This window comes from Lampris incognitus, chromosome 5 (genome assembly GCF_029633865.1).
Source record: "Lampris incognitus isolate fLamInc1 chromosome 5, fLamInc1.hap2, whole genome shotgun sequence".
Lineage (NCBI taxonomy): Eukaryota > Metazoa > Chordata > Actinopteri > Lampriformes > Lampridae > Lampris > Lampris incognitus.
In genome coordinates this window covers 70,501,457-70,528,651 of record NC_079215.1, presented here as the reverse complement: position 1 = coordinate 70,528,651, position 27,195 = coordinate 70,501,457, and the positions used below count along the sequence as shown (strand labels likewise).

Sequence of the window (27,195 nt, the reverse complement as noted above, 5' to 3'; positions counted from 1 at the left end):
ATGCCAAGACTAGAGGTTTAACATAAGCACAAGCAAAACTATACTGATAATGGGAGACTCAAATGCTGCCAAATTCCCACCTTTCGACTTGGCTAACCTACAAATTGACAGTTATCCGGGAGCCACATTCAGACATGTGGAGAGCACAACCAACAAAGCCACCCACTCCAACACAATGGAAGAGGTGATTGTGTCCTTTAGGCGAAGTAATAGATCACAAAAACTGAAAAAGACCACCATCAAGCAGCTTCAGGGGGCATCAGAGCAGCAAAAAGCAAATTCCCACGGGCCAATGTGCAGATACCCATGATTAACTACTCCACAAGCCTCTTGCTGGGGGAACAAACAAACCTACAAAAACTGAATGAATACATCAAAGGCAACTCCAACCATGCCACCACTAAATAGGACTCTTCGAGACTTATAGGACAATGTGCACTGGACTCCACAGACGGCAATATAATTACTGACAAAACTGGTTGGAGTATTTAAATTAAAAGTCCCCACAAGCCTGCCGATACAGGACGGGAATGAAAATGTACTAGCGAAAAACTTTCTCCCAACTTCCCCACAATTAACCCTACTGAACAGAGGAATAAAATTCATTCCAACTAAGTAACAAAAAGCATAATGGAACAGATCAGAAGGGACATTCAACAATGCCACAGAAGACTGAAACTAGCAGTGTATTACAAGGACAGCACAGATGCGGAGCCCCTGCCATTCACTCCCAAGTCGGAATAGACTCCTAACAGCACGCTGCTGGCGGAACTCGCGACCCTCATTGTGGCCAATTTGAATTATTTCGACAAATTCTTCCGCATACAGCATGTAGTAAAACCTAATAGTACAAAAGACAGAGCCTTATCGGAACTCCTCGATAACAGAAAGATTAAACCGGCCGACAAGGAGTGCAATTGTCATGGCCAGAGAACAGTATCTGTGGAAAGCATTAAGACGACAATTACTACCTAAAACTGAGGAAACCATCTATCTGGACACAGTCCCATTAGTTTGAAGCAAGCAAAATTTTATTTACATCATTTTATTTATATCACTGTTAAACACCGTTACAAAGTGCTTTACATTACATACACAAAATGCGAACAAATACAAAGTGAATGAAATCTTTAATATATATATATACACACACACACACTATATAGAACCGGTAGTAACAGACCAAGCTAAAAAAACAAAACAGAAGTCAAACGTGGGAATCCATTAAAAGATGGGTTTTTAGAAGCCGCTTAAAAGAAATCGAAGATTTAGCAAATTTAATAGATTGGGGGAGATTATTCCAGAGGCTTGGGGCTGAAACTGCAAAGGCGAAGTCATATTTTGTTTTGCAGTTGGAATAAGCAATAGATAAAAGACTGATGCCATCATGTTTACATAATTTGTAATATTCGTCTACCTTTTCCAAGACCAGTGTTATGATTGAGAGTTCATTTTAACTGCATTTGTTATATATACATCATTTCATTTATTACAAGTAATAGTACTATCATTTTGAAGTCTCAGCTTAAGGTTACGTACACATATGTATACATCAGGAAGACTCTTAAGCAGTACCGGCAAGCAATTATTGTATTACATGCAACTATGATTTGTATTGAGACTTATTTTGACAGCTGATTTTAATGTTAAGGGGCAAATCCTGTTGGGTTTCTTTCACATAAGTTAGATGAAGGGAAGATCTCCGCAAGCAAGCAACTAACAAGACTTCATGTGTAATGAAAGTTTATGTCGTATATAGCGAACTTTGAGAAGTTAATATTTACAAACAAGATTTGACGACTTCCCTGTCGAAGCATGCAGCCAACGAGGTGTAACCCCCCTGATTTTAGCTGCCCTAGAAAGAGTTAATGCATGTCCATGCAGTCCCCTGTAGAGGGCGCTAGCAGCCTGTCCAAATGGAAAATTACCAGGCCTCGTCAGATCAGAACGAGAGTAAAAGATTGACTGCAGACCTTTATTGAGCTGCAGACAAATGAACCAAAGTCCAACTCGTAGAAGCTGGAACAGAGATACAAAATGTATGCCTTTGTTACCCTTACTCATTTAAGTTTACCAGTTTAAATTAATTAATCCCGTTTGGATTGCAGAGGATTGCTTGCTTGGAAACCTGTTTTCTTTATTTGCCCGGATTCTTCAGTGAGTTTCTACAGTAGCTAACCATGTGCTAGTTTAGCCATGTTTGTCTTTTTTCTATCCATGCACTATAGTAGCATAGTAGTTGTCTTATAATGTGTAGGCCTGTTAGGCCTAGAACTGAAGAGAACCTAGAACATTTCATTACAAGAACCAAATCAGAGGATTTTCAGATAGCCTATATCCTATAGCTTAATATGAATGTGAAATGTTATATGATTCCGCTGTGATTTGTACTTGTTAGCTGCAAGGACCTTCACTAGCTTCGTTTTGTTTCCTAATTCCATTATTTGGGAATGTGAAAGATTGATTCAAATATTCTAGATCTGGTGCTTTAGAGAGTAGAGACTTATTTTCTATCCTGCGGTATGCAGGTTGGTTTCTTTGTGTACTGGATTCCTTCCCAAAGAGAAGGGAGCAGCAAGCCCTGTGACCCACGAGGCGTAGACAGCACGTGGAAGAGTGGCGTCTTGCTTCTCCATTGAGGACGACCAGGAGAGACAGACAAGACCGTTTTGGAGATCTCCATTTTTGTGAATGAACACTACACACACTACCCAGGTAGTTTCAGACTTTTATCTTTTTATATTTTCTCTTTTTGACCAGAGCTCTGAGTCTACACACTGAAAAGACATTACAGACAGACCAAAAGGGGTTTGACCCTTATTATTTTCCTTATTGACCATTCAAAGTGCACTTGTGTTGTTATTAATATGTTTAATAAATGCCGGCCGTTTCTCTTTTATAATACTGTTGTCTGAATAATATTCTTTTCAATGCTTCCTTAGCCAAACCTATTTTAGATTATTTAGCCCAGTTTGCTTTATAACCCATTTTCTGAGTCATAGGCATTTTCTTTGTCTGTATGTTACTTCAATATATGTTACGCAACATGGAGCGTATACCATTTTTTTCCACGTGAAGCTATTATGGTCTTCATGGGTCATTAATACTGTCAGTTTTCATGGTGGATTTGGAGGCGAAGACAACTTTCAAATAAACCAGTAGCGAGAAAGCCACTTGTGTCTGTGCTTTGAGGGAAATATAACTGAGGTTTGAGGATCAGAGTGGTCTGAAAGTGAAATGAGAAGATCGCAAGTATAACTGGGGGCAAGATCATGCAGTGCTTTAAATGTAATCAGTAAACTCAAGATTATTCTGAACTTTACAGGAGGCCAATGAAGAGATGCAAGAATAGGGGTAATAGGGGACCTACAACTAGTTCTAGTTAGTTTAGCAACTGCATTTTGAACCAACTGTAGATGATTTAAAGTAGCATAGTTGAGGCCAGAGTAGAGAAAGTTACATTAATCTAGAAGGGAGAAAGTGTGAATTAATTTTTCGATGTCTTTAAAAGTGATTTTTGCAATATTTTGTAGCTGAAGGAAACAGGATTGGACAACCTTAGTAACATGGTGATCAAAAGACACTGGTCAAAGATGACACCAAATTTTTAGCGGTAGGTTTCATGTTTGAATGAAGTGGACCAATAAACATTGACTTCATATATGTCTGTATAACATTTTGATTGTAAAATTTCAATAAATAAAATTTGTGAAAAAAGAAAAAAGTACCGGATCAAACATCTACTGCTCGTCATTTTACTCAGCCATTACCCGAGTCCATCACAACATCTTCTATTACAGTATTACCGTATGGTACAGCAGCACAGACAGTCAAACATGAAAAAACTGCAGCAGATTGTCAACAAGGCATCCAAAATCATAGGCAACCCATTCCCCTCAGTTGAATCTCTACATACTAACTGGACTGTAAAGCGAGCAAAGATCACCTGCGACCCCTCACATCCTGCTCATCACCTCTTCCAGCTCCTCTCAGGGAAGTGCTACAGGTCACTGTCAACTAAGACTACACGCTTTGCAGTTTTTTTCTCCCTATCCATCAAGACTCTGAATTCCACCCTATAGTCCCATCCTCACACACCATTGGCATAAATACCACCTTTCACCTGTTATACCTGATATGTTTATTTCTGCTATTGTGTAACTGTATTGTTCATGATTTGTGGAGTGTCTGTTGTTGTACATGTATATATTGTGCTGCAGAATCAAAATGTAGCAAAAACTAATTCCACCGGTTTTGCTCGTGTGGCTAATAAAATTATTTACCAAAAAGCATATCTTCAAATCAACTTGTCTCTGCCATGTTCTCTGCTCTATACCATTATATCCATCGATTATATCTAACTATACTATGTCCTATACTCTATGTTCTCTGCTCTATACTATCTAACGATTATATTACATCTATCTATACTATGTTCTATACTCTATGTTCTCTGCTCTATACTATCTAACGATTATATTACATCTATCTATACTCTATGTTCTCTGCTCTATACTGTATATTATATCTATCAAATACCATGTTGCGCACACACACACACACACACATCTCCAATACAAGTTCCTCTCACAGCTGGGGAACACAGTTAATAAATAAAGAAGGGGGGGCACATCTTTGTTAGGACCTTGGTTTGGTATGGACCCAAGTACAGAAAAAAAATAAATCAGACAGAAACCAGGCTTCAAACAATAATCCAGTCTTTCACTTGACAAACTCACCAGGAACAAACAATAAACCAGTATTTATGACTTGACAAACTATCAGGGGGAAAAAAAAATCCAGCCTTTATGACTTGACAAACTAAATCAGGAACAAATAACTCAGTCTTCATGACTTGAGACCCTAACTCAGGAACATGTGCTTGCACATTGTTTTTAATGACAATAAAACTGAAAATAATCCAGTCTTTATGACTTGACATACTAAATCTGGAACAAACAATAATCCAGTCTTTATGACCTGACAAATTAAACCAAGTACAAACAATAATCCAGTCTTTATGACTTGAGAAACTAAATCAGGAACAAATAATAATCCAGTCTTTATGACTTGACAAACTAAACCAGGAACAAACAAACCAGTCTTTGACGAGACAAACTAAATCAGGGACAAATGTCCCCCAAAGTATTTTTGGGGGACGCTGGTTTTTGTTAAAATTTGTTTGGGCACTATTTGGGTATGTGTAGTGAGGGGAGCTTGTTGCTGGTGGGTATACTGTAAAATATCACAACAACAAAGACGAACTCTTAAGCTAACAATGGCAATGACATTTCTGATGGGAAGTACCAAGCTTCTCGGAGTGACAGTTTTGGATAAAGTGTACAGATGGCTCTTTCTATATGTTGCGGTTGAGGTATGTTTTGGGTTATAGTGGAGCGGATAAAAGCCAAACTCGAGTGGAATTGTGCAAATTATGATACAAGCATGAAATTTGGTGCATTTCTTCTCCACAGGCTTCCAATCAAATCTGTCCGATTGGCCACTTGAAATTCCAAGATGGAGGCCATTTTTCAAGATGGCTGTCAAATTAGCCTCCAAAAATGGCTTTTTTTATATATATTTTGTGTCGTTTTTTTGGCTTGATTGATCTTGGTGTCAATTCCTATGTTTTCAAGCCTGTTGGGTTGGATTTTGGGATTTTTATATAGCAACACATTTTATATACCAAATTAATGAGTGGGTGTGTTTTTTTTTTTTTAATTGTACTTTTCTGCAATTTAATGTTTTTAGGGTTAGGACTAAGGTTTAGATTTGGATAAAATTGACGAATTCTTGCATTTTTTTCCCTTTTTACCACTCAGAACATGCTCCTTCCCTTGATGCTCCCATAAAAGGAACACTGAACGGTCACCAAAAGCACAGAGCTTGTGATTAAACCACTTCTCTGTACCTGCTTCGCACTCAGGAAGAAGCACCCCAGCTCATCATTGTGGGTGGCGGGACTCACACTTTAGAAAAACATTTCTCAACATGAGAACTAAAGAAATTATCCCCGAAATTAGGATGAGGTGTGGATAAACATAACGGGTGGCTCTATATCTTTCAGTTAGCGTTGGGATAAGGGTTCTATCTGCTCTGGCAGACAATCTTACAGAGCCACAGCAATACAGACTAACTCGTCGCGATAGCCAAGCTATCCATGGCAATGGCATTTCTAAAGCAAAGAACCGAGCTTTTCAGAGTAAAAGTTTTGCATAAAATTAACAGACAGCGCTTTCTACAGGTTTCACTTGAGGTAGGGTTTGGGTTAGGAATTATCTGCTCAGTCAGACAATCCCACAAAAAAAATACCACAACAGAGAATAACTCTTGACAGTAGCCAAGCTATCCATGACAAAGTCATTTCTGAGGGAAAGTACTGACCTTTTCTGAGTGAAACGTTTAGATAAAATTAAAAGATGGCTCACAGTCATGTTTTTTCTTCTTTTGTTTGTTTTTTCCTCTTTTTTTTTCTTCTTTCATTATTTCAGGATGGCTCTCCTTTTATTTATTTTTGGTATGGTTGTGCTCGTTTCGTTCGTATTCTGATTTAATGTCCATGTTATTTCAAACTGAAATACTTGTTTATATGTTTTATTATTGTGAAAAAAACTATTAAATCATAAAAAAGAAAAAAAAGATGGCTCTTTCTACATCTTTCGGTTAGGGATGAGTTAGGCTAAGAGTTTTATCTGCTCGGGCAGACAATACCTCAGCAACATCGACTAACTCTTCACAGTTGCCAAACTAACCATGGCAAAGACATTTCTGATGGAAAGTACAGAGCTTCATGGAGTGATAGTTTTGGATAAAATTAACAGATGGCTCTTTCTACACGTTTCGGTTGGGTTAGGGCAGCGGTCGGGAACCTATGGCTCGCGAGCCATATATGGCTCTTCCGGTGACGGCATATGGCTCCCAGACAATTTTGAGTTGAAAATTATTTTTTTTCAAAAAAATCAGTTTGGAACTGATTTTAAAATACTTGTGATATTTCTTAATAATACTGTGTCATTTTAAAGTAAACAGAAATTAGTTTTGAAGATAAATTTCACGGGTCACGGGTCACCCGTGGGTCGGGTCGGGAACCAATGGCTCGCGAGCATGTCCGGGTCATTGTAAAGGTGAAGAAATCAATTTTATCAGATAGCCAACTAGTTTATCCGCTTCAACCCTTGTAATGGAAAAGATGGCGAAAAGAAAAAAGGACGATGATTACCGTGCATTCCAGGCTGCGTGGACAGAGGAATTTGCATTTGTGGAGAGAGCAGGATCTGCGGTATGTCTTATATGCAATGATAAAATTGCATCGATGAAACGGTCAAATATAAAGCGGCACTTCGATACGCACCATGCTTCATTTGCATGGAAATATCCAGCGGGGGACAGCAGGAAAAGGGCATGCGAGGAGCTACAGCGGAGAGTGCAGACGAGTCAGCAGCAACTACGTGTGTGGACCAAGCAAGGTGACGGGAATTCCGCTAGCTTTGCGGGGGCTTTGGCAATAGTAAGGAATGGAAAGTCATTCACAGATGGCGAGTATGCCAAAACATTCATGCTTGATGTGGCCAATGAACTGTTTGATGACTTCCCAAATAAAGACAAGATAATCAAACGAATAAAAGACATGCCCCTGTCAGCAAGAACTGTGCACGATCGTAGCATCATGATGGCAAATCAAGTCGAGGAAACACAAATTAAGGACATAAACGCCGGGACATACTTTTCTCTCGCGTTAGATGAGTCAACAGACGTTAGCCATCTATCTCAGTGCAGTATCATTGCCAGGTATGCTGCAGGTGACACACTGCGTGAGGAAAGCTTGGCTGTTTTGCCAATGAAAGGGACAACAAGAGGAGAGGATTTATTCATGTCTTTCATGGAGTTTGCTAAAGAAAAAAAACTACCGATGGATAAACTTATTTCTGTCTGTACTGATGGTGCACCCTGTATGTTGGGGAAGAACAAAGGATTTGTAGCGCTTCTCCGTGAACATGAAAAGAGAGCCATCCTAAGTTTTCATTGCATCCTGCACCAGGAGGCGCTTTGCGCTCAGACGTGTGGCCAGGAGCTTGGTGAGGTGATGTCTCTGGTCATTCGAGTGGTCAACTTTATTGTTGCCCGAGCTTTAAATGATCGCCAGTTTAAAGCTCTGTTAGAAGAAGTTGGGAATCATTATCCCGGTCTGCTTTTACACAGCAACGTGCGTAGGTTGTCAAGGGGGAAGGTGCTCAGCCGTTTTGCAGCTTGCCTGAGTGAAATCCGGACTTTTCTTGAAATGAAAGGCGTCAAGCATCCTGAGCTAGACAACACTGACTGGCTCCTGCAGTTTCACTATCTCGTGGACATAACTGGCCATCTGAACCAGCTCAATGTGAAAATGCAAGGTATTGGAAATACAATCTCATCCCTTCAACAAGCAGTGTTTGCATTTGAAAGCAAGCTGGAAGTCTTTCTCAGGGACATTGAAACAGGTCGTCTTCTGCACTTTGAAAGACTGCAACAATTTAGAGATGCATGCTTAGCAAGTGACTCCACTCAACATCTGGATCTCCAGCAGCTAGCTGGCTTTACGTTCAATCTCCTGCAGTCATTCAAAGCACGTTTTGGAGAATTTCGTGCGCGCACTGGTCTTTTCAAGTTCATCACTCATCCACATGAGTGTGCAGTGGACAAAATCGACCTGACATGCATCCCCGGGGTCTCTATCGGAGACTTTGAGCTGGAAGTTGCTGACCTGAAGGCATCAGACATGTGGATGAGTAAGTTCAAGTCACTTAATGGAGAGTTGGAAAGTCTTGCGCGACAGCGAGCAGAGCTGGCGAGGGAACACAAGTGGACAGAAATTAAAAATCTTCAACCTGAAGACCAGCTGATTCTTAAAACTTGGAACGAGCTTCCTGTGACATACCACACAATGCAGCGTGTGAGTATTGCCGTATTGACAATGTTTGGCTCTACATATGCATGTGAACAGTCTTTCTCGCATATGAGGAACATTAAGACCAACCTACGCTCACGTTTAACTGATGGAAGCCTCAACGCCTGCATGAAGCTCAACCTCACCACGTATGAACCAGACTACAAGGCCATCAGCAAAACCATGCAGCACCAGAAGTCGCATTAAAAGTAAGACATATTTAATTTATTATACGTTAAAAATACTATATGGCTCTCAATGAAATATATTTAGAAATATTTGGCTTTTATGGCTCTCCCAGTCAAAAAGGTTCCCGACCCCTGGGTTAGGGTAAGTGTTTTATCGGTTCAGGCAGACCATCCCACAGAGAATACCACAGCAACAGAGATCAACTCTTTGCGAAAGCCAAACCAACCACAACAATGGCATTTCTGACAGAAAGTACTGAGCTTCACGGAGTGAAAAGAATAAAATTAACGGATGGCTCTTTCGACATGTTTTGCTTAGGGTAGGGGTTTATCAGCTCAGGCAGACAATCGCACAGAACACCACAGAGACCAACTAAGCAGTAGCCAGGCTATGCACAGCAATGTCATTTCTGATGAAAAGTGCCAAGCTTCTAGGAGTGATAGTTTCTGATAACATTAACGTATGCTCTCTCTACGCATTTCAGTTTGGTTAGGGTGAGGGTTTTACTTACTCAGGCAGAAAATCCCACAGAGAATACCACAGCAAAAGAGACTAACTCTTCATGGTAGCAAAGCGAACCACGGCAATGGCATTTCTGATGAAAAGTGCCAAGCTTCTAGGAGTGATAGTTTCTGATAACATTAACGTATGCTCTCTCTACGCATTTCAGTTTGGTTAGGGTGAGGGTTTTACTTACTCAGGCAGAAAATCCCACAGAGAATACCACAGCAAAAGAGACTAACTCTTCATGGTAGCAAAGCGAACCACGGCAATGGCATTTCTGATGGAAGGTACAGAGCTTCTCGGAGTGATAGTTTCGGATAAAATTAACATATGCTCTTTGTACATGTTTGGGTTGGGGTAGGGTACGGGTTTTACCTGTTCAGGCAGAAAATCCTACAGAGAATACCACTGCAAGAGAGAATACCTTCGCATACATAAGCCAACCATGGCAGTGGCATTTCAGAGGAAAAGTACAGCGCTTCTCGGAGTAAAACTTTTGGATAAAATTAAGGGTTGGCTCTTTCTACATCTTTTGGTTAGGTTTGGGATAGGGCTACGGTAAGGGTTTTATCAGCTCAGGCAAATCGATCCCACAGAAAATACCACAGCAACAGACACCAACTCTTCGTGGTAGCCAAGCTAACCACGGCAATGGCATTTCTGATGAAAAGTACCAAGCTTCTTGGAGTGATAGTTTCAGTTAAAATTAACGGACAACTCTTTCTACAGGTTTCACTTAAGAGTAATGGGTTTTATCTGCTCAGGCCAAAAATCCTACAGAGAATACCACCGCAACAGAGAATAACTTCGCTAGACAAGCTAACCACGTAAATGACATTTCAGATGGAAAGTACCGAGCTTCTTGGAGGAACAGTTTCGGATAAAATTAACGGACGGCTCTTTCTACATGTTTGTCTTAGTTGTAAGGGTTTTATCTGCTCTAGCAGACGATCCTACAAAGAATACAGCAATAGAGACAAACTCTTCACAGTAGCCAAGCTAACCACGGCAATTGCATTTCTGAAGGAAAGAACCCAGCTTTTCAAAGTAAAAGGTTTGCATAAAATTAACGGACAGCGCTTTCTACATGTTTCGCTTGAGGTAGGGTTTGGGCTTATCTACTCAGTCACACCATCTCACAACAAAATACCACAACAACAGAGAACAACTCTTAGCAGTAGCCATGCTATCTATGGCAAAGTCATTTCTGAAAGAAAGAACCAAGCTTCTTAGAGTGAAAGTTTTGGATAAAATTAATGGAGGACTCTTTCTACATCTTTCGGTTAGGGATGAGTTAGGCTAAGGTTTTTGTCTGCTCGGGCAAACAATCCAACACACAATACCACAGCAACAGAGAATAATTCTTCGCAGTAGCATTTCTGAACATGGAACGATAGTTTCAGATAAAACTAATGGATTGCTCTTTCTACATGTTTCGGTTGGGATAGGGTAAGGGTTTTACCTGCTCAGGCAGACAATCTCACAGCAACAGAGGCTAACTCTTCGCAGTAGCAAAGCTCACCATGGCCATGAAATTTCTGATGGAAAGTACCAAGCTTCTCGGAGTGACAGTTTTTCGATCTTATTAACGTATGCACTTTCTACAATGTTTAGGTTTGGTTGGCGCAAGGGATTTACCTGCTCAGGCAGACAATCCCACAGCAACAGAGAATTACTTCGTCGTAGACAAGCTAACCACAGCAATGGCACTGCTCTTCTCAAGTACCGAGCTTCTGAGTGATACTTTCGGGGCAAAAAATTGACAGAGACCGTTTCTACATGTTTCACTTAGGGTAAGGGTTTTATCAGCTCAGGCACACAATCGCAGAGAGACTACCACAGCAACAGAGACTAACTCTTCGCAGTAGCCAAGCTCATTACGGCAATGGCATTTCTGATGAAAAGTACCAAGCTTCTCGGAGTGAAAGGTTTGGATAACATTAATGGACGGCACTATCTACATGTTTCACTTATGGTAAGGGTTTTATCTGTTCAGTCAGACAATCCCGCAGCAATACAAAAGCAACAGAGACTAACTCTTCGTGGTAGCCAAGCAAACCAGGGCTATGTCATTACTGAGGGTAAGTACCAAGATTCTCGGAGTGAAAGTTTTGGATAAAATTAATGGACGGCTCTTTCTACATGTTTCGCTTAGATCTAAGGGTTTTATCGGCTCAGACAGACAATCGCACAGAGAATACCACAGCAACAGAGATTAACTCTTCATTGTAGCCAAGCTAACAACGGCAATGGCATTTCTGAAGGAAAGAACTGAGCTTCTCGGACTGAAAATTTTGGATTAAATTAACGGAGTGCTTTCTAAATGTTTCACTTAGAGTAAGGGGTTTATCTGTTTAGGCGGACAATCCCTCAGAAATACAACAGCGACAGAGACTAACTCTTCGTGGTAGCCAAGGTAACCACGGCAATGGCATTTTTGAAGGAAAAACCGAGCATCTTGGAGTGAAAGTTTTGGACAAAATTAACGGATGGCTCTTCTTACATGTTTTGGTTGGGTTAGGGTAAGTGTGTTACCTGTTTAAGCAGATAATCGCACAGAGAATACCATAACAACAGAGATCAACTTCATTGTAGCCAAACTAACCACGGCAGTGGCATTTATGATGGAAAGTAGAGGTACTCGTAGTAAACATTTTGAATAAAATTACCGAACGGCTCTTTCAACATATTTCACTTAGTATAAGGGTTTTATCAGCTCAGGCAGTCAATCGCACAGAGAATATCACAGCAATAGAGACTAACTCTTCGCAGTAGCCAAGCTAACCACGCCAATTGCATTTCTGAAGGAAAGAACCAAGCTTCTCGTAGTAAACGTTTTGGATAAAAATCAACGGATGGTCCTTGCTACATGTTTTGGTTGACGTAGTGTTTGAGTTTAGGGTCAAGTTTTTCAGCTCAGGCGGACAGTGCCCAACCGCTGGCTTAGCGATACCCCAATATGAGAGTTATGGAGAGATTGATGGGTTCAATTTGGATGTTTTTTCTTCTTTACAACTGATCTGCCACTGTCCTGTATCTTGATTAGTTTATCCCGTGCTAAACTTGAAAATCTGCTGGTGAGGTTTGGAGCATTATAAATCTTTTTTTTTTTAGTTGAAGTTCACTGCTATTGCAGTTTAATGTTTTTAGGGTTAGGTTTAAAATAAAAGTAATTGATGGCTTTCTCAATTTTTTTCTTTTACCACTCAGAGCACGCTCTTTGCCTCAAAAGGACAGAGCTTGTAATCAAATCACTTCTCTGTACCTGCTTCATGCTCAGGAAGAAGCACCGTAGCTCATCATCGTGGGTGGTGGACTCACACTTAAACATTTTTCAAACCAAGAACGACAGAAATGACCGCTGAAAGTGTAGTCTTCTGAATCTTTTGGATAAAATTAATGGCCGTCTTTTTCTACATCTTTTGGCCAGGGTTGGCGTAGGGTTACAGTGAGGGTTTTTCCTACTCAAAAGTAGTTCCACAGAGAATACCACAGCAACAGACAGTCTGCCTGAGCAGATAAAACTCTTATACTAAACCTATCCCAACCCTTACAGAAAGAGCCATCCGTTAATTATATCCAAACCTTGAGCTCCGTGACAGTATTTTCCGTCAAATACCATTGCCGTGGTTAGCTTGACTTCTGCTAAGAATTAATCCCACAAAGAATACCATAGCAACAGAGACTGTCTTGGCAGTTGCCAAGCTAACCATTGCAATGGCATTTCTGATGGAAAGTACAGAGCTTCTCGGTGTGAAAGGTTTGGATAAAAATCAACATACGGCTCTTTCAACACCTAAGGGTAGGGTTTGTGTTAAGGTAAAGGTTTTACCTGCTCGGGCAGAAAATCCCACAGCAACAGAGATTAACTCTTCATGTTAGCCACGCCAACCATGGCAATGGCATTTTTGATGGGAGATACTAGGCTTCTCCGAGTGAAAGGTAAGGGTTAGAATTGAATGCCAGAGCCAACACATGTCAACCAGGCGCCTCAACAATGCCCAAATACTGGCTTACAGATACCCCCAGGTTTAGGGTTACGAATTTGGAGAGAGTTTGATGGATTGGGTATAGGATCTATTTGGAGGTTGTTTATTCTTTACACTTGATCCCCCATTGTCTTCCCTCTTGATTAGTTTATCCCGTTTTAAACTTGAAAAGTTGTTGGTGGGGTTTGCAGCAATACAAGTGGGTTTTTTTTATTGAATTGCACTTCTACAATCGTCATGTTTTTAGGGTTTGGACTAAGTTTTAGGGGTAGGTTTAAATAAAATTGATGAATTTCTACATTTTTGCCCCTCCTTTTTACCACACCGAACATGCTCCTTCCTCTTGATAACTCCATAAAAGCAACACTGAACGGTCACCAAAAGCCCAGAGTGAGTGATTAAACCACTTCTCTGTACCTGCTTCGCGGTCAGGGATTAGCACCCCAGGCTCATCATGGTGAGTGGCGGGACTCGCACTTTAGAAAAACATTTCTCTAGATAAAAACTAAAGAAATTATCTCTGAAATTAGTATTAGGTTTTGATAAACTCAATGGATGGCTCTATATCTTTCGGTTACGGTTGGGGTAAGAGTTTTATCTGCTCTGGCAGACAATCCTACAGACAATACCACAGCAATAGAGACCAACTCGTCGCAGTAGCCAAGCTAACCACGGCAATGGTATTTCTGATGGAAAGTAGAGAGCTTCTCAGAGTAAAAGCTTTGCATAAAATTAACGGACAGCGCTTTCTACATATTTCGCTTGAGGTAGGATTTGAGTTAGGGTAAGGGCTTTATCTGCTCAGCCACACAATCCCAAAGAAAACACCACAGTAACAGAGACCATTCTTCATAGTAGCCAAACTAACCACAGCAAAGTCATTTCTGATGTTAAGTACCGAGCTTCTCGGAGTGATAGTTCCGGATGAAATTAACAGACGACTCTTTCTACATGTTTCACGTAAGAGTAAGGGTTTTATCTGCTCAGCCAGATAATCCCAAAAAATACCACAGCAACAGACAGTCTTGGTGGTAGCCAATGGCATTTCTGATGGAGAGTAGCAAGCGTCTCACAGCGATAGCTTTGGCTAAAATAAACGGATGGCTCTTTCTACATGTTTCGCTTAGCGTTTTATCAGCTCAGGCAGTCAATCACACAGAGAACACCACAGCAACAAAGACTAACTCCTCGTAGTAGCCAAGCTAACTACGGCAATGACATTCCTGATGGAAAGTACCAAGTTTCTTGCAGTGAAAGTTTTGGATAAAATTAATGAAAGGCTATTCTACATATTTCACTTATAGTAAGGGTTTTATCTATTCAGTCGGACAATCCCGCAGAAACACAATAGAAACAGAGACTAACTCTTCATGGTAGCGAAGCAAACCACAGCAATGGCATTTCTGATGGAAAGTACCAAGCTTCTCGGAGTGAAAGTTTTGGTTAACATTAATGGACGCGTCTTTCTACATGTTTCACTTATGGTAAGGGTTTTATCTGTTCAGGCGGACAATCCCGCAGAAATACAACAGCGACTGTCTGCCTAAGCAGATAAAACCCTTATACTAAACCTATCCCAACCCTTACAAAAAGAGCCAGCCGCTAATTATATCCAAACCACAAGCTCCGAAACACTCCGTATCTTCCACCAGAAATACCATTGCCGTGGTTAGCTTGGCTCCTGCTAAGAATTAATCCCACAAATAATACCATAGCAACAGAGACTGTCTTGGAGGTTGCCAAACTAATCACTGCAGTGGCATTTCTGATGCGAAGTACAGAGCTTCTCGGTATGCAAAATTTGGATAAAATTAACAGACGGCTCTTTCAACACGTTTGGGTTGGGGTTTGTATTGGGGTAGAGGTTTTACCTGCTCAGGCAGCAAATCCCACAGAAAACCCCACAGCAAGAGACCAACTCTTCGCGGTAGCCAAGCTAACCACGGCTCCGGCATTTCACACTGAACATACTAGGTTAACTTTATGGTTAGGGTTGAATGCCAGAGCCAACACATGTCAACTGAGCACCTCCGCCAACGCCCAAGTGCTGGATTAGAAATACCCCCAGGATTCGGGTTAGGGATATGGATAGAGTTTGATTGGTTAAGTCTGGGGGCAATTTGGGTGTTTATTCATTACAACTGATCTCCCAGTCTTATATCTTGATTACTTTATCCCGTTTTAAACTTGAAAAGTTGTTGGTGGGGTTTGGAACAATACAAGTGTTTGTTTTGTTTTTTTTTCAAATTGAACTTTTCTGCAATTGCAATTTAATGTTTTAAGAGTTAAGAGTAAGGTTTAGGGTTAGATCAAATTGATCAATTTCTGCACTTTTTTTCCTTTTTACCACTCAGAACATGCCCCTTCTCTTGATGCTCCCATAAAAGGAACATTGAACGTCATCTAAAGCTCAGAGCTTGTGATTAAACAACTTCTCTGTACCCGCTTAGCGCTCAGGAAGAAGCACCCCAGCTCATCATGGTGGGTGGCGGGACTCGCACTTTAGAAAAACATTTCTCAAGATAAAAACTAAAGAAATTATCCCCGAACTTAGTATTAGATTTTGATAAACTCAATGGATGGCTCCATATCTTTCGGTTACGGTTGGGGTAAGAGTTTTATCTGCTCTGGCAGACAATACCACAGCAATAGAGACCAACTCGTCGCAGTCGCCAAGCTAACCACAGCAATGGTATTTCTGATGGAAAGTACAGAGCTTCTCAGAGTAAAAGCTTTGCATAAAATTAACGGACAGTGCTTTCTACATGTTTCGCTTGAGGTAGGATTTGGGTTAGGTTAAGGGTTTTATCTGCTCAGCCACACAATCCCAAAGAAAATACCACACCAACAGAGACTAACTCTTCATAGTAGCCAAACTAACCACAGCAAAGTCATGTCTGATGGAAAGTACCGAGCTTCTCGGAGTGATAGTTCCGGATGAAATTAATAGACGACTCTTTCTACATGTTTCACGTACGAGTAAGGGTTTTTTTCTGCTCAGCCAGATAATCCCAAAGAAATACCACAGCAACAGACAGTCTTGCTGGTAGCCAAGTCAACCATGGCAATGGCATTTCTGAAGGAGAGTAGCAAGCTTCTCGCAGCGATAGTTTTGGGTAAAATAAACGGATGGCTCTTTCTACATGTTTCGCTTAGCATTTTATCAGCTCAGGCAGTCAATCACACAGAGAACACCACAGCAACAAAGACTAACTCTTCGTAGTAGCCAAGCTAACTACGGCAATGGCATTCCTGATGGAAAGTACCAAGTTTCTTGCAGTGAAAGTTTTGGATAAAATTAATGAAAGGCTATTCTACATATTTCACTTATAGTAAGGGTTTTATCTATTCAGTCGGACAATCCCGCAGAAACACAATAGAAACAGAGACTAACTCTTCATGGTAGCGAAGCAAACCAAGGCAATGTCATTACTGAGGGAAGGTACCAAGATTCTCGGAGTGAAAGTTTTGGATAAAATTACTGGACAGTTCTTTCCACATATTTCGCTTAGTGAAAGGGTTATATCAGCTTAGGCAGACAATCACACAGACAACACCACAGCAACAGAGACTAACTCTTCGCAGTAGCCAAGCTAACCATGGGAATGGCATTTCAGATGGAAAGTACCAAGCTTCTCGGAGTGAAAGTTTTGGATAACATTAATGGACAGCTCTTTGTACATGTTTCGCTTAGCATTAGTGTTTTATCAGCTCAGGCAGTCAATCGCACAGAGAACACCACAGCAACAGAGACTAAATCTTCGTAGTACCCAAGCTTACTACGGAAATGGCATTCCTGATGGGAAGTACCAAGCTTCTCGAAGTGAAAGTTTTGGATAACATTATTGGACGGCTCTTTCTACATGTTTCACTTATGGTAAGGGTTTTATCTGTTCAGTCGGACAATCGCGCAGAAATACAACAGCAACAGAGACTAACTCTTTGTGGTAGCCAAGCAAACCAGGGCAATGGCATTACTGAAGAAAAGTACCAAGATTCTCGGAGTGAAAGCTTTGGATAAAATTACTGGACAGCTCTTTCTACATGTGTCGCATAGTATAAGGGTTTTATCAGCTCAGGCAGACAATCGCACAGAGAACACCACAGCAACAGAGACTAACTCTTCGTAGTAGCCAAGCTAACTACAGCAATGGCATTCCTGATGGAAAGTACCAAGCTTCTCGGAGTGAAAGTTTTGTATAACATTAATGGACGGCTCTTTCTACATGTTTCACTTACGGTAAGGGTTTTATCTGTTCAGGCGGACAAACCCACAGAAATACAACAACAACAGAGACTAACTCTTCGTGGTAGCCAAGCTAACCACAGCAATGGCATTTCTGATGGAAAGTACCAAGCTTTTTGGAGGGAAAGATTTGGGTAAAATGAATGCCCGGCGTTTTTACATATTTCGCTTAGTGTAAGCGTTTTATCCATTTAGGCGGACAATCCCTCAGAAATACAACAGCAACAGAGACCAACTCTTCGTGGTAGCCAAGCTAACCACGGCAATGGCATTTCTGAAGGAAAGAACCGACCTTCGACTGAAAATTTTGGATGAAATAAACGGAGTGCTTTCTATATGTTTCGCTTAGAGTAATGGGTTTATCTGTTTAGGCGGACAATCCCTCAGAAATAGAACAGCGACAGAGACTTAACTCTTCGTGGTAGCCAAGGTAACCATGGCAATGGCATTTTTGAAGGAAAAACCGAGCATCTTGGAGTGAAAGTTTTGGACAAAATTTTGGTTGGGTTAGGGCAAGTGTGTTACCTGTTTAAACAGATAATCGCACAGAGAATACTATAGCAACAGAGACTAACTCTTCATTGTAGCCAAGCTAACCACAGCAATGGCATTTATGATGGAAATTAGAGGTACTCGTAGTAAAAATTTTGAATAAAATTACTGAACGGCTCTTTCAACATATTTCAGTTAGTATAAGGGTTTTATCAGCTCAGGCAGTCAATCACACAGAGACTAACTCTTCGTAGTACCCAAGCTAACTACGGCAATGGCATTCCTGATGTAAAGTACCAAGCTTCTCAGAGTGACAGTTTTGGATAACATTAATGGACAGCTCTTTCTAAATGTTTCACTTATGGTAAGGGTTTTATCTGTTCAGGCAGACAATCCCGCAGAAATACAACAGCAATAGAGACTGTCTGCCTAAGCAGATAAAACCCTTATACTAAACCTATCCCAACCCTTACAAAAACATGTAGAAAGAGCCAGCCGCTAATTATATCTGAACCAAAAGCTCCGAAACACTCAGTATATTCCACCAGAAATACCATTGCCGTGGTTAGCTTGGCTCCTGCTAAGAATTAATCCCACAAATAATACCATAGCAACAGAGACTGTCTTGGAGGTTGCCAAGCCAACAATAGCATTTCTGATGGAAAGTACAGAGCTTCTCGGTATGCAAGATTTGGATAAAACTAACAGACGGCTCTTTCAACACATTTGGGTTTGTATTAGGGTAAAGGTTTTATCTGCTCAGGCAGCAAATCCCACAGAAAACCCCTCAGCAACAGAGACCAACTCTTGGCAGTAGCCAAGCTAACCACAGCAACAGCATTTCAGATTGAAAATACTAGGTTAACTTTATGGTTAGGATTGAATGCCAGAGCCAACACATGTCAACTGAGCACCTCTGCCAATACCCAAGTGCTGGATTAGAAATACACCCAGGATTAGGGATATGGATAGATTGGTTAAGTCTAGGAGCAAATTGGGTGTTTATTCGTTATAACTGATCTCCCTTTGTCTTATATCTTGATTACTTTATCCCGTTTTAAACTTGAAAAGTTGTTGGTGGGGTTTGAAACAATGCAAGTGGTTTTTTTTTTTTTTTAATTGAACTTTTCTGCAATTGCAATTTCATGTTTTAAGAGTTAAGACTAAGGTTTAGATCAAATTGATGATTTTCTGCACTTTTTTCCTTTTTACCATTCAGAACATGCCCCTTCTCTTGATGCTCCCATGAAAGGAACATTGAACATCATCTAAAGCACAGAGCTTGTGACTAAACCACGTCTCTGTACCCGCTTAGCGCTCAGGAAGAAGTACCCCAGCTCATCGTCGTGGGTGGCGGACTCACTTTAGAAAAACATTTCTCACGATAAAACTAAAGAACCTATCCCTGAAAATAGGATTAGGTTTGGCTAAACGTAACGTATGGCTCCATATCTTTGGGTTAGGGTAAGGGTTTCATCTGCTCTGGCACACAATCCTACAGAGAATACCACAGGAAGACACCAACTCGTCGCAGTAGCAAAGCTAACCATGGCAATGGCATTTCTGATGGAAAGTACTGAGCTTTTCAGAGTAAAAGATTTGCATAAAATGAACGAAGAGAGCTTTCTACATGTTTCACTTGAGATAAGGTTTGGGTTAGGGCTTATCTGCTCAGTCAGACAATCCCACAAAAAAATACTACAACAGAGAATAACTCTTAGCAGTAGCCAAGCTATCCATGACAGTCATTTCTGATGGAAATACTGAGATTTTCCAACTGAAAGCTTTGGATAAAATTAACAGATTGCCCTTTCTACATCTTTCGTTTAGGGATGAGTTAGGCTAAGAGTATTGTCTGCTCAGGCAAACAATACAACAGACAATACCACATCAACAGCGACTACCTCTTCGCAGTAGCATTTCTGAACATGGAGTGATAGTTTCAGATAAAATTAATGGATTGCTTTTTCTAGATGTTTCGGTTGGGATAGAGTTAGGGTTTCACCTGCTAAAGCAGAAAATCTTACAAAGAATACCACTGCAACAGAGAATAACTTCGATAGACAAGCTAACCACGGTAATGGTATTTCAGATGGAATGTACCAAGCTGCTCAGAATAAAATCTTGTGATAAAATTAATGGACGGCTCCTTCTACATGTTTCACTTAGGGTAAGTGTTTTATCAGCTCAGGTAGACAATCAAACAGAGAATACCACAGCAACAGAGTCTAACTCTTCATAGTAGCCAAACTAATCACAACAAAGTCATTTCTGATGTAAAGTACCGAGCTTCTCGGAGTGATAGTTCCGGATGAAATTAACAGATGACTCTTTCTACATGTTTCACTTAAGAGAAAGGGTTTTATCTGCTCAGCCGGATAATCCCATAGAAGTACCACAGTACCAGACCGTGTTGGTGGTAGCCAAGCCAACCACGGCAATGGCATTTCTGAAGAAGAGCAGCGAGCTTGTCGCAGCGATAGTTTTGGGTAAAATAAACGGATGGTTCTTTCTACATACATGTTTCGGTTGGGTTAGGGTCAGTGTTTTGTCTGCTCAGGCAGACAATCCCACAGCGACAGAGACTACCACTTCGCGGTAGCCAAGCTAAACACTGAAATGACAATTTTGAAATAAAGTACCGAATTCTCGTAGTCAATTTTGGATCAAATTAACTGATGACTTTCTTCATGTTTTGGTTGACGCAGGGTTTGGGATTGGTTAAGGGTTTTATCTACTCAGGCAAACAATCTCAGAGCAACAGAGACTAACTCTTCGCAGTGGCCAGGCTAACCACGGCAATCGCATTTCTGATGGAAAGTACCAAGCTTCTCGGAGTGAAAGTCTTGGATAAAATTAACGGACGGCTCCTTCCATGTTTCGCTTAGTTTAAGGGTTTTATCAGCTCAGGCAGACAATCGCACAGAGAATACCATAGCAACAGAGACTAACTCTTCGCAGTAGCCAAGGAAACCACGGCAATGGCATTTCTGACAGAAAGTACCAAGCTTCTCGTAGTACAAGTTTTGGATAAAAATCAACGGATGGTCCTTGCTACATGTTTCGGTTGACGTAGTGTTTGAGTTTAGTGTCAAGTTTTTCTGCTCAGGCGGACAGTGCCCAAGCGCTGGCTTAGCGATACCCCAATATGAGAGTTATGGAGAGATTGATGGGTTCAATTTGGATATTTTTTGTTCTTTACAACTGATCTGCCACTGTCCTGTATTTTGATTAGTTTATCCCGTGTTAAACTTGAAAAATTGCTGGTGAGGTTTGGAGCATTATAAATCTTTTTTTTTTTTAATTGAAGTTCTCTGCTATGGCAGTTTGTTGTTAGAGTTATGTTTCAATAAAATAGATAGATTTCTTCATTTTACCAATCAGAGGATGCATCTTGCCTCAAAAGCACACACCTTGAGATTATCCACCGTTTATCCTGATTTAAACTTGAAAAGTTGTTGATGGGGTTTGGATCATAAGTGATTTTTTTTTTAATTGAAGTTCACTGCTATTGCAGGTTAATGTTTTTAGGGTTAGGTTTAAAATAAAAGTAATTGATGGCTTTCTCAATTTTTTTCTTTTACCACTCAGAGCGCACTCTTTGCCTCAAAAGCACAGAGCTTGTAATCAAATCACTTCGCTGTACCTGCTTCATGCTCAGGAAGAAGCACCGCAGCTCATCATCGTGGGTGGCGGACTCACACTTAAACATTTTTCAAGCCAAGAACGACAGAAATTACCGCTGAAAGTGTAGTCTTCTGAATCTTTTGGTTAGGATTAGGTTTGCATAATTTGATGGAAATGGCATTTCTGATGGAAAGTACCGAGCTTCTCGAAATGAAAGTTTTGGATAAAATTAATGGAGGTCTCTTTCTACATCTTTTGGCCAGGGTTGGCATAGGGTTACAGTGAGGGTTTTTCCTACTCAAAAGTAGTTCCACAGAGAATACCACAGCAGCAGACACTGTCTGCCTGAGCAGATAAAACTCTTATGCTAAACCTATCCCAACCCTTACAGAAAGATGTAGAAAGAGCCATCCGTTAATTATATCCAAACCTTAAGCTCCGTGACATTATTTTCCGTCAAATACCATTGCAGTGGTTAGCTTGACTTCTGCTAAGAATCAATCCCACAAAGAATACCATAGCAACAGAGACTGTCTTGGCGGTTGCCAAGCTAACCATTGCAATGGCATTTCTGATGGAAAGTACAGAGCTTCTCGGTGTGAAAGGTTTGGATAAAAATCAACATACGGCTCTTTCAACACCTAAGGGTAGGGTTTGTGTTAAGGTAAAGGTTTTACCTGCTCAGGCAGAAAATCCCACAGCAACAGAGATTAACTCTTCATGTTAGCCACGCCAACCATGGCAATGGCATTTTTGATGGGAAATACTAGGCTTCTCCGAGTGAAAGGTAAGGGTTAGAGAATTGAATGCCAGAGCCAACACATGTCGACCAGGCGCCTCAACAATGCCCAAATACTGGCTTACAGATACCCCCAGGTTTAGGGTTACGAATTTGGAGAGAGTTTGATCGATTGAGTATAGGATCTATTTGGAGGTTGTTTATTCTTTACACTTGATCCCCCATTGTCTTCCCTCTTGATTAGTTTATCCCGTTTTAAACTTGAAAAGTTGTTGGTGGGGTTTGCAGCAATACAAGTGGATTTCTTTTATTGAATTGCACTTCTACAATTGTCATGTTTTTAGGGTTAGGACTAAGTTTTAGGGCTAGGTTTAGATAAAATTGATGAATTTCTACATTTTTGCCCCTCCTTTTTACCACACCGAACAGGCTCCTTCCTCTTGATAACTCCATAAAAGCAACACTGAACGGTCACCAAAAGCCCAGAGTGAGTGATTAAACCACTTCTCTGTACCTGCTTCGCGGTCAGGGAGAAGCACCCCAGGCTCATCATGGTGAGTGGCGGGACTCGCACTTTAGAAAAACATTTCAAGATAAAAACTAAAGAAATTATCCCCGAAATTACTGTTGGGTTTTGATAAACTCAATGGATGGCTCTATATCTTTCGGTTACGGTTGGGGTAAGAGTTTTATCTGCTCTGGCAGACAATCCTACAGACATTACCACAGCAATAGAGACCAACTCGTCGCAATAGCCAAGCTAACCACGGCAATGGTATTTCTGATGGAAAGTAGAGAGTTTCTCAGAGTAAAAGCTTCGCATAAAATTAACGGACAGCGCTTTCTACATGTTTCGCTTGAGGTAGGATTTGGGTTAGGTTAAGGGTTTTATATGCTCAGCCACACAATCCCAAAGAAAATACCACACCTACAGAGACTAACTCTTCATAGTGGCCAAACTAACCACAGCAAAGTCATTTCTGATGTTAAGTACCGAGCTTCTCGGAGTGATAGTTCCGGATGAAATTAACAGACGACTCTTTCTACATGTTTCACGTAAGAGTAAGGGTTTTATCTGCTCAGCCAGATAATCCCACAGAAATACCGCAGCAACAGACAGTCTTGGTGGTAGCCAAGCCAACCATGGCAATGGCATTTCTGATGGAGAGTAGCAAGCTTCTCGCAGCGATAGTTTCGGGTAAAATAAGCGGATGGCTCTTTCTACATGTTTCGGTTGGTTTAGGGTAAGTGTTTTACCTGCTCAGGCAGACAATCCCACAAAGAATAGCAAAGCAACAGAGACTAACACTTCACGGTAGCCAAGCTAAACACAGCAATGAAAATTCTGAAATAAAGTACCGACATTCTCGTACTCAAAATTTTGGATCAAACTAACTGACCTTCTTCATGTTTTGGTTGAGGTAGGATTTGGTTAAGGGTTTTATGTGCCCAGGCAAACAATCTCACAGCAACTGAGACTAACCCTTTTCAGTAGCAAAGCTCACCACGGCAATGGCATTTCTGATGGAAAGTACCCAGCTTCTCGGAGTGACAGTTTTGGATCTTATTGACGTATGCTCTTGCTACAATGTTCCGATTAGGTTAGCGCAAGTGTTTTACCTGCTCAGACAGACAATCCCACAGCAACAGAGATTAACTCTTCATGTTAGCCACGCCAACCATGGCAATGGCATTTTTGATGGGAGATACTAGGCTTCTCCGAGTGAAAGGTAAGGGTTAGAATTGAATGCCAGAGCCAACACATGTCAACCAGGCGCCTCAACAATGCCCAAATACTGGCTTACAGATACCCCCAGGTTTAGGGTTACGAATTTGGAGAGAGTTTGATCGATTGAGTATAGGATCTATTTGGAGGTTGTTTATTCTTTACACTTGATCCCCCATTGTCTTCCCTCTTGATTAGTTTATCCCGTTTTAAACTTGAAAAGTTGTTGGTGGGGTTTGCAGCAATACAAGTGGATTTCTTTTATTGAATTGCACTTCTACAATTGTCATGTTTTTAGGGTTAGGACTAAGTTTTAGGGGTAGGTTTGGATAAAATTGATGAATTTCTACATTTTTGCCCCTCCTTTTTACCACACCGAACAGGCTCCTTCCTCTTGATAACTCCATAAAAGCAACACAGAACGGTCACCAAAAGCCCAGAGTGAGTGATTAAACCACTTCTCTGTACCTGCTTCGCGGTCAGGGAGAAGCACCCCAGGCTCATCATGGTGAGTGGCGGGACTCGCACTTTAGAAAAACATTTCAAGATAAAAACTAAAGAAATTATCCCAGAATATCAAAGCAACAGAGACTAACACTTCACGGTAGCCAAGCTAAACACAGCAATGAAAATTCTGAAATAAAGTACCGACTTTCTCGTACTCAAAATTTTGGATCAAACTAACTGACTTCATGTTTTGGTTGAGGTAGGGTTTGGGATTGGTTAAGGGTTTTATGTGCTCAGGCAAACAATCTCACAGCAACAGAGACTAACCCTTCGCAGGAGCAAGCTCACCACGCCAATGGCATTTCAGATGGAAAGTACCCAGCTTCTCGGAGTGACAGTTTTGGATCTTATTGACGTATGCTCTTGCTACAATGTTCCGATTAGGTTAGCGCAAGTGTTTTACCTGCTCAGACAGACAATCCCACAGCAACAGAGACTAACTTCATCGTAGCCAAGCTAACCACAGCAATGGCACTGCTCTTTTCAAGTACCGGGTTTGAGTGACAGCTTCGGAAAAAAATTTTCACGGAGGCCGTTTCTACATGTTTCACTCAGGGTAACGGTTTTATCAGCTTAGGCAGACAATCGCACAGAGAATACCACAGCAACAGAGACTAACTCTTCGTAGTAGCCAAGCTAACTACGGCAACAGCATTCCTGATGGAAAGTACCAAGCTTGAAAGTTTTGGATAATATTAATGGACGGCTCTTTCTAAATGTTTCATTTATAGTAAGGGTTTTATCTGTTCAGACGGACAATCCCGCAGAAATACAACAGCAACAGAGACTAACTCTTTGTGGTAGCCAAGCAAACCAGGGCAATGGCATTACTGAAGGAAAGTACCAAGATTCTCGGAGTGAAAGTTATAGATAAAATTACTGGACAGCTCTTTCTACATGTTTCGCTTAGGGTAAGGGTTTTATCAGCTCCGGCAGACAATCGCACAGAGAATACCACAGCAACAGAGACTAACTCTTCGTAGTAGCCAAGCCAACTACGGCAACAGCATTCTTGATGGAAAGTACCAAGCTTGTTGGAGTGAAAGTTTTGGATAATATTAATGGACGGCTCTTTCTAAATGTTTCATTTATAGTAAGGGTTTTATCTGTTCAGACGGACAATCCCGCAGAAATACAACAGCAACAGAGACCAACTCTTCGTAGTAGCCAAGCTAACTACGGCAATGGCAGTACTGATGGAAAGTACCAAGCTTCTCGGATTGAAAATTTTGGGTAAAATTAATAGACGGCTCTATCTACATGTTTTGCTTAGCGTTTTATATGCTCAAGCAGTCAGTCACACAGAAAACACCACAGCAACAGAGACTAACTCTTCGTAGTAGCCAAGCTAACTACGGCAATGGCATTCCTGATGGAAAGTACCAAGTTTCTCGGAGTGAAAGTCTTGGATAAAATTAATGGACGGCTCTATGTTTCGCTTAGTGTAAGGGTTTTATCAGCTCAGGCATACAATCGCACAGACAATACCACAGCAACAGAGACCAACTCCTCACAGTAGCCAGGCTAACCACAGCAATGGCATTCCTGATGGAAAGTACCAAGCCTCTCGGTGTGAAAGTTTTGGATAACATTAATGGACACCTCTTTCTAAATGTTTCACTTAGGGTAAGGGTTTTATCTGTTCAGTCGGACAATCCCGCAGAAATACAACAGCAACAGAGACTAGCTCTTCGTGGTAGCCAAGCTAACTACGGCAATGGCATTCCTGATGGAAAGTATCAAGTTTCTTGCAGTGAAAGTTTTGGATAACATTAATGAAAGGCTATTCTACATATTTCACTTATAGTAAAGGTTTTATCTGTTCAGTCGGACAATCCCGCAGAAACACAATAGCAACAGAGACTAACTCTTCATGGTAGCCAAGCAAACCAGGGCAATTGCATTACTGAAGTAAAGTACCAAGATTCTCGGAGTGAAAGTTTTGGATAAAATTACTGGACAGCTCTTTCCCATATTTTGCTTAGTGTAAGGGTTATATCAGCTTAGGCAGACAATCACACAGACAACACCACAACAACAAAGACTAACTCTTCGTAGTTGCCAAGCTTAACACAGCAATGGCATTACTGACGGAAAGTACCAAGCTGCTCAGAGTGAAAGTTTTGGATGAAATTAATGGACGGCTCTTTCTACATGTTTCGCTTAGCGTAAGGGTTTCATCAGCTCAGGCAGTCAATCGCACAGAGAATACCACAGCAACAGACACCAAGTCTTCGCAGTAGCCAAGCTAACCAT

General features: G+C 41.0%; 6 non-coding genes and 2 pseudogenes across 6 annotated transcripts; all 8 read right to left on the bottom strand.

Moving 5' to 3' along the window:
- Nucleotides 1-5,813: 5,813 nt before the first annotated feature.
- On the bottom strand, nucleotides 5,814-6,028 carry LOC130113519 (small nucleolar RNA U3). The gene has a single exon (XR_008810308.1). It is a non-coding gene; the product is annotated as a small nucleolar RNA U3 (small nucleolar RNA).
- Nucleotides 6,029-12,814: 6,786 nt separating this feature from the next.
- On the bottom strand, nucleotides 12,815-12,990 carry LOC130113538 (small nucleolar RNA U3; annotated as a pseudogene).
- A 930-nt stretch (nucleotides 12,991-13,920) lies between these two features.
- LOC130113535 (small nucleolar RNA U3) lies at nucleotides 13,921-14,141 on the bottom strand. Its single transcript, XR_008810323.1, has one exon. It is a non-coding gene; the product is annotated as a small nucleolar RNA U3 (small nucleolar RNA).
- A 1,806-nt stretch (nucleotides 14,142-15,947) lies between these two features.
- LOC130113523 (small nucleolar RNA U3) lies at nucleotides 15,948-16,165 on the bottom strand. The gene has a single exon (XR_008810312.1). It is a non-coding gene; the product is annotated as a small nucleolar RNA U3 (small nucleolar RNA).
- A 3,385-nt stretch (nucleotides 16,166-19,550) lies between these two features.
- LOC130113546 (small nucleolar RNA U3) lies at nucleotides 19,551-19,761 on the bottom strand. Its single transcript, XR_008810329.1, has one exon. It is a non-coding gene; the product is annotated as a small nucleolar RNA U3 (small nucleolar RNA).
- Nucleotides 19,762-21,922: 2,161 nt separating this feature from the next.
- On the bottom strand, nucleotides 21,923-22,098 carry LOC130113544 (small nucleolar RNA U3; annotated as a pseudogene).
- A 1,023-nt stretch (nucleotides 22,099-23,121) lies between these two features.
- On the bottom strand, nucleotides 23,122-23,335 carry LOC130113539 (small nucleolar RNA U3). The gene has a single exon (XR_008810324.1). It is a non-coding gene; the product is annotated as a small nucleolar RNA U3 (small nucleolar RNA).
- Nucleotides 23,336-24,801: 1,466 nt separating this feature from the next.
- On the bottom strand, nucleotides 24,802-25,012 carry LOC130113542 (small nucleolar RNA U3). The gene has a single exon (XR_008810327.1). It is a non-coding gene; the product is annotated as a small nucleolar RNA U3 (small nucleolar RNA).
- Nucleotides 25,013-27,195: the final 2,183 nt, after the last annotated feature.